Here is a 7,244-nt window from a genome sequence, read left to right on the forward strand (position 1 = left end):
ACAGAGGAAGGCTGTGCTTCTCTGGCCTCAGCTCTGAGCTCCAACCCCTCCCATCTGAGAGAGCTGGACCTGAGCTACAATCATCCAGGAGACTCAGGAGTGAAGCTGCTGTCTGCTGGACTGAAGGATCCACACTGGAGACTGGACACCCTCAGGTATGGCCTGCTGCAGCCACAGACAGTGTGTGATAGAGGAGGAAGAGCTGGAAACATTTAGTGTGTCACAGCTGATGACAGATCTCTACACAAGTGCTTTGAATTCAACAACAACATAAAGAGGGGTTTTCTCTAATTCTGACTTCAGTATCTCATTATGACTCACTGTGTCATATTTAAGAGAAAATATGTGACAATCATTAAATCAGGTGTGGTCAGCTGTTTTCTGTGACCTGAGTAGGACTTTCTCAGACTGGATTTCATGCTGCATCAGCACAAATCCAGCGTGGAAACATTTGAGCTGCTCCTGAACCAACAGAGCCACTTTCACCACAACAACCCCAAAGACTTTAGATACCTGTTCAGTGCTGACACACTAATAATAACATACCAACAATAATAAGACCATCTACACCGCTCAGAGACATTCATCTGCCAGTGTCTCAAACCAAGGAGGAAATGAAATCAGGTCTCTGATCATGTCTCTGTCTTCTAAAATATCCATGATCAGTAATCAGCTGAACCTCTCTGAGATCCTGATCTTGTCATTCTGAGATCTTTTGTTGTGTCTCACACCAAAAGTGATATCAAATGGAGAAGACAAATGATGAAATCTTTCCTCCATGTCACCTCCCTGCTCCGTATAATTCCAACATAAGGACTCCAGGTCCTTTGTCTCTTTGCTGAATGAACAGAATAATCAAACCATCTGTGTATGAGAGCCATGTAATGTCCATGTTTGCATGCTGAAAGAGAACGTGCTGGTCTGACCCCCCTCCTCCTTTCAGGGTAAAGCCTGGTGGAGTCCGATGGTTGAGTCCAGGTCTGAGGAAGTGTAAGTGTGGTTTTCATTTGATTCCTGAAAACAAAGCAGCTCACATTCAACCATCTTCAAAGTGTCAATCAATGATCAGGTGATAGATCAATAACTGCAGCTATGTTGTGTCTTCTTCTCTCCATCAGATTTCTGTGAACTCACCATTGACACAAACACAGTAAACAGAGAGATCAAACTGTCTGACAACAACAGGAAGGTGACACGTGTGAAGGAGGATCAGTCATATCCTGATCATCCAGACAGATTTGACCAGTGTCCTCAGCTGCTGTGTAGTAATGGTCTGACTGGTCGCTGTTTCTGGGAGGTCGAGTGGAGAGGAAAGGTTCATGTATCAGTGAGTTACAGAGGAATCAGAAGGAAAGGAGACAGAGGAAAGTGTGTGTTTGGAGACAACGATCAGTCCTGGAGTCTGTTCTGCTCTGATGGTCATTACTTTGTTTGGCACAATAACAGAAAGACACCTGTCTCCTCCTCATCTTCATCATCTTCCTCTGTCTCTGGCAGAGTAGCAGTGTATGTGGACTGTCCTGCTGGCTCTCTGTCCTTCTACAGAGTCTCCTCTGACTCACTGATCCACCTCTACACCTTCAACACCACATTCATTGAACCTCTGTATCCTGGGTTCAGGTTGTTGTGGTCTGGTTCCTCAGTGTCTCTGTGTAGAGTGTAGCAGAGAGAGTCTCCTCCTGTTAGAGAAACTTTCTCACTGTTGAAGAGATAGTTCAGACTGTACATGTCTGTCTCTTTCACTCACACACCTTTTCAGATTCATGTATTAAAGCAGTTTATTTGTTAAACTCTTCTAAATGATTCCTTTTAAACTTCTTCCTCTTCCAGTCCTTTAAAAATGGAAGCTACGATTATTACAGGAGAAAAATGTTGCTGACTTTTACTTTTTTAAGATTCTAATCATGATCTTGTCCTTTCACATTAAAAGCATCATTGTGAACATCAGTGTTTGTCTTTCTCTGAATCTTGGGACAACTGAGCTGATTCAGTTCAAACTAAAATTCTGCCACAGTTTATCTGAAAGATCTGAGAAAAAACAAAGACAGAAACTTGTCAAACTGTCTTTCAGAGGTTCACAGAGTTATAAAGCTCCTGACTACTCTGAAGAGTTTGAGCCTCGATTCTATGAATTTTAAAAGTCAACTTAAAAAACAGACTCAGAAAAGATGAGAGTGAAAACCAGCAGCTTAAATTTGACTAAAACAAGAAGCTGTGAAGTTTATTTCAAAAATATTTAAAGAGTTTTTCAAGTCCAGAGCTCATCTATGACCATCATTTTTTTATTGGATATATCCTGTCAGCTTTGTTGCCATTTTACACAGTGCACAGCCTCCATTAAATTCTTTCACAGCATATTTCCTGATAATCAATGTTAGAATTTTTTTTACAGTGCATCTCCTGTATATCATTTTACAGTGATCCTTTTAGTTGTCACATTTTTTTCACAGTGTATCTGCTTGTACAGAATACATGGATGGAATAATACATCGAACATTATACAAACTATGACCAGTCCTCATCTTCCTGCTGATGTCATCAGTACTGATTGGTACATATTGATCCTAATAATCAGTGTGAGTCCTGTTGGACACTTGTCAGTGTGACCACTGGAGGGCAGTAAACTCTCTGATTATTTGTCCATCAGTCAGACATCAGTATTTATAGCAGTGTAATAATATGTGTGTTCACATACAGAGAGTCATTATCAGACTGATGAACATTAGAGCTAAAATAAGTTAGTAAATGTGGAATAATGTCAGTGTTAAGATCAGTATCATTGTCAGTGCTGTGTGTGCAGAGTTGTAGTTACTGACAGTGACCACTGGAGGGCAGAAGACTCCTGTTCAGTCAACAAATATAAACAAACAGTGAAAGAAAAGGAAAGTTTTCACTGTTTATTGATGCACATCAGACACAGCTGAGGTCAAAAGTAGATGTGGTGAGGCTGCAGCTACCCACCCCCGTCTGGTGGCTTAGCTGTATTATTGTCACACAAACGTGGGTTTTCTTTTTAGTTTAAGGAATAAAAAAAATGATGGCTGGAGTCGCAAATAGCATTTGAACGGTATATTTATTTAGGTAAAAAAAAAATGTAGTGATGGACAAATGATACCGAGGCTGTGGAGCTTGTGTCACTCTTCCTGAAGCGGAGTGATACGAAACGCTGTGTCGGAGCTTGTATCAAAACACCAGTGTCACGTGACTGATGACGTTCAAAGCTTTGAACGTTATCGCTGTTTCGCTTTACGCTTCATTGCTTCAAAATGTTTCGAAGCCTTTCATTGGCTCATAGTCTTTCCGTGTGTGTCATTGGCTCATGGCGTTTCAATGCATTCTGAGCCAATGACAGCTTGACAGTTTTGACAGATTTGAGTGGTTTGGTGCCATACCAGCAATATAACATACATCATTATGCTTCAAAATGGGGTTGTGAGGAGATAGAGATTTGGAGAGTGAGAGTATTTTGTTTGAGTGTTAAGTTTCTTGGCGAGTACCACCAATAAGCGATGTTCTAACGTTTGGGATGCAATTGCAAATTTGATGACAGAGTGGGGAATCACTGAAAAGGTCTGTGGGACGGTTACTGATGGAGCTCACAATATTGTGGCAAGTGTTGCTCAGTTAAACGTTAGACATATTTATTGCTTTGCCCACATGCTGAATCTCATTGTCAAAAATCACTCTGTCAGACTTCTGAGCTGGAAAACATGCGCAGTAGGGCCTGCAAAATAGTGGCACACTTCAAGTCCAGTTCAAAAGCAAAGGAAAAGTTGTGCTCTATTCAAGCTAACATGGGCATGCCCTTAAAAAAATCTTGTTCAAGAGGTTGAAACCAGATGGAACAGCATTTATGCCATGCTCCATAGGCTTTATGAGCAGAGAGAACCTTTAGGGACAGCCCTGGCATCACTTAGCACTGACATAGTGCCTTTCACTGCTGATGACTATGCAGCAATCAACCAGTGCCTGACAGTTTTAAGGCCATTCTATCAGGCAACTGTTGAGCTTTCTGAGGAAAGGAGAGTGTCGGGGTCAAAGGCAATTCCTATAGCCAAAATGCTGAGACATGTAATTTCTGCCGAACGTGCCCAAATGGCTCCTTGTATTGGTGCCACGCTTGCCAACCATTTGAAAACTAATTTGAATGAAAAATTCAGTGGCTTGGAAAAGGTGAACTCCCTGTCTGTGGCCACCATCTTGGATCCACGGTTTAAACAGTCTGGCTTTACTAATCAAAGCAATGCTCAGGCTGCTGTAGAAAGGCTGACACGAGAGTGTGCCAGTCTTATTGATGGGTCGGCAGAAGATGTGCCACTGGAGACTGCAACAACATCTGCCAGTGCTGGTGAAGAAAATTACAACTTGTGGGCATTACTGGACAACTATGTAGAGTCTCAGCACCGCACCAGCAGTGCATCTGTCAGCGCTGCAGTGGAGATCCAGAGGTATGCATGTTGATTACTGTTGAAACATCAGTTGTTTTATTCAGTCATTCATTGTTTTACTGACTGTGTCATAGATATTTGAAAGAACAAATTTTGACAAGAGCAGAGGATCCCCTGAAGTACTGAGTGGCATGAAACTTGCATGCAATTATCTGTGCATCCCAGCATCATGTGTTCCCTGTGAAAGGATATTTTCCAAAGCTGGGGAGCTGGTCAGCCAGAAGAGGAGCCGACTGAAGCCTGTGACAGTAGAAAAAATTATATTTCTCAATAAAAACCTGTGAAGACAAATAAGTTGTCTGCTTCTGTAAATAATCATTCCAAATCAACCTTCAGCATTTCTGACACATTGTGTTTTCTTCTACACGCACGTATCAGGGGAGAGTGCAAACGCAGTCCCCCACTACCAGAAATTATGCAGTAGAGATTCCCACATTTGGGGAATTCGCAGGAGTCAGCACAGCCGGAGTGCAATGGCTGAGTCTAACCCTGGGAGAACCACCTTGTTGATCATGGTTTCTCCCCTGCCAGGTAAGTATGAGCTGCAGTTGGAAGAGAGCGGGTGGTGGTCACCAGGCACAGCGCTCTGGCTGACGGTGCCTACAATGCATAATCCCACATTTCAGTGCCTTGAGCATCAGCTCCCCTTTGTCTGTTACATTTATGGCTGAAAAGACACAAACACTGCTGCAAATAGGCTGCGGCGTGCGGCAAACGCGCTTTGTTGGATCCACCCATCATGCACTGCTCTGCCAAAAACAAAGGAACACTGTGTGAAATGCCACTAGTCAAGCTATCTCTTGGGAAAGAAAGCAAAGGCCCACGTGGTACACTTTTCTTGTCTCAAAGATGCCAGCATCCCCACCAAAGCCTAAAAATAAAGTATACCAGCGAAATGACAACATCTAGCACACATTTCTTCCGCAAAGAAAGAGCAAAGTCAGACAGGGGAGCTCACACTTGTGGCGCTCTATAAAGATGTTTGACTCTTCACCTACTCAAAAGGCTCAGCCATAAGGCCAAGCCAGCTAAAAACAACTTCAACTCATTGGTGTTCCTCTCCACGGAAGTCTTTAGTAAAAGGCGAAAGACTTGTGCGTTATGAAGAGAAACAAGAGTCAGAACAGGCCTGTCTCAGAGAGCAGCTGTGGACCCTAGTCGTCCAAGCTACCACCGTCGCGGTACGCCTCCCTTGGCTTGCCGCGTGCTAAATCCCAGCCTCCTCTCCCGCTTGTGTTTTTTCCTTGTCGTTTTTTAAGAGGCTCTCTCACTGCTCTTTATTCAGGACAGAGACCAACAGCAGAGGAAAGTAAAGCTCCAAGAGTCATTAGCATCAGAGAACAAGTATCACAGAGTGTCTGCAACTTTACTGTGAATCATCCACTGTTGGAGGTCACACCTCAGAGTGGAGAGAGAGCTGTGTAATGTGCTGTCAGATTCAGAGCTTAAATCAATACACAACTTTTCTGAACTGTATCCTGATACTGGATGGATGGAAAGGTACGTTCTGAGAGTGTGGATGTTGCTTGCATACAGAGATAACTTGTTGCCAAGTCAGAAAGCTTTGGCAGAGTGTCCTTCATGTCAATACATATTTTGCATTGTGCACTGTTAGCATCGATGCTGCTAAAATGGAGCCACGCTCTAGATCTTTTCTGCTTTTTACACAGATTTACACGGAAAAACAGAAGAATCCTTTGATCCTTCTTTTCCCATAAAGATGTCAAGATGATTTTGTCAGTTCCCTAAACACCTCACACACACACACACACACACCATCATGGAGAATATAGGACTTACAGCAAATCAGGATCTGTATTGATTATTCTTCATTGTTTTACCTGATGCTGCTCTGACAACTACTACTTGCAGAACAAAGTGTGTGTGTGCATTAAAATAAGGGTTAGTAGACACATTAAGGTCTCATCTATCTGCACAAACAAATCTCTCTTGTGTTCTATTCATCCAGTCAGCTAATAATATTCACAGTTTCATAGAAAACAAACAGAAACATAATGTATCACACAAGCTGCTCCACATAGACCTAGCATAGCATTTGGAGCAGGCACACAATTAAATTCCTCAAAGGCCAAATGTATTTTCTGATTGTGTCATTCTTCAGAATGGCTGTGGGCTCTGTTACATTTAAACAAGATGTGTGTGTGTGTGTGTGTTTGTCCTTTGATGCCTTTGATGTATCAACATTCTACAGCCTGATGTCACAGGCTGCAGTAAGTGGACACACAGCCAGAGACAAGTTCAGAAGTCAAACAGGAGCAGAAACAGTTGGACTGGACAGGACTTGCTCATGATTTAGGAAGAAAGAAGCACTCAGATATTTCTGCACAATTATTGACAAGGAAGGGAGGAGCTACTGCTGTTACAAGGACAAGAGGAAAGTACAGGAAAGTCCAGATCACCTCCAAGGTTTTCAGTAAGTCAGACCTTTTTTAGTTGATGTCAGTGTTTCAGTTCAGTGGGATGTGTTTGTTAAATTGACATGATGTCTAATCACACAAGAACTTCAGCCCAAAGGTTTCAGTACATGTTCAGTTTATTTATGCTGATTGTATCTGTGAGATTTTTCTATTGTCAACTTAGGTTTCCATTTTTTTTGTTTCAAAGCATTATGGTTTGTGTTAAAGGAAAGGTGCTTATCTTTTCACGTTTGTCTTTTAAACTTCAAATGATCAAAAACATTCACATGCTTTTATGTAAATTGAAATCATTTGTAGTTGTTGCTTTGGATCCTCCTAAATGATGGAGCATAAAATCCACAGTCCATGTCCTGTGTAA

General features: G+C 42.2%; 2 non-coding genes across 2 annotated transcripts; both read right to left on the reverse strand.

The window, feature by feature from the left end:
* Positions 1 to 4,823: 4,823 nt before the first annotated feature.
* Positions 4,824 to 4,987, reverse strand: LOC121191319. The gene has a single exon (XR_005895087.1). It is a non-coding gene; the product is annotated as a U1 spliceosomal RNA (small nuclear RNA).
* Positions 4,988 to 5,454: 467 nt separating this feature from the next.
* Positions 5,455 to 5,569, reverse strand: LOC121191325. Its single transcript, XR_005895092.1, has one exon. It is a non-coding gene; the product is annotated as a U5 spliceosomal RNA (small nuclear RNA).
* Between the last annotated feature and the right edge of the window lie 1,675 nt (positions 5,570 to 7,244).

Source organism: Toxotes jaculatrix, chromosome 12 (genome assembly GCF_017976425.1).
Source record: "Toxotes jaculatrix isolate fToxJac2 chromosome 12, fToxJac2.pri, whole genome shotgun sequence".
Taxonomy (NCBI): Eukaryota; Metazoa; Chordata; class Actinopteri; family Toxotidae; genus Toxotes; species Toxotes jaculatrix.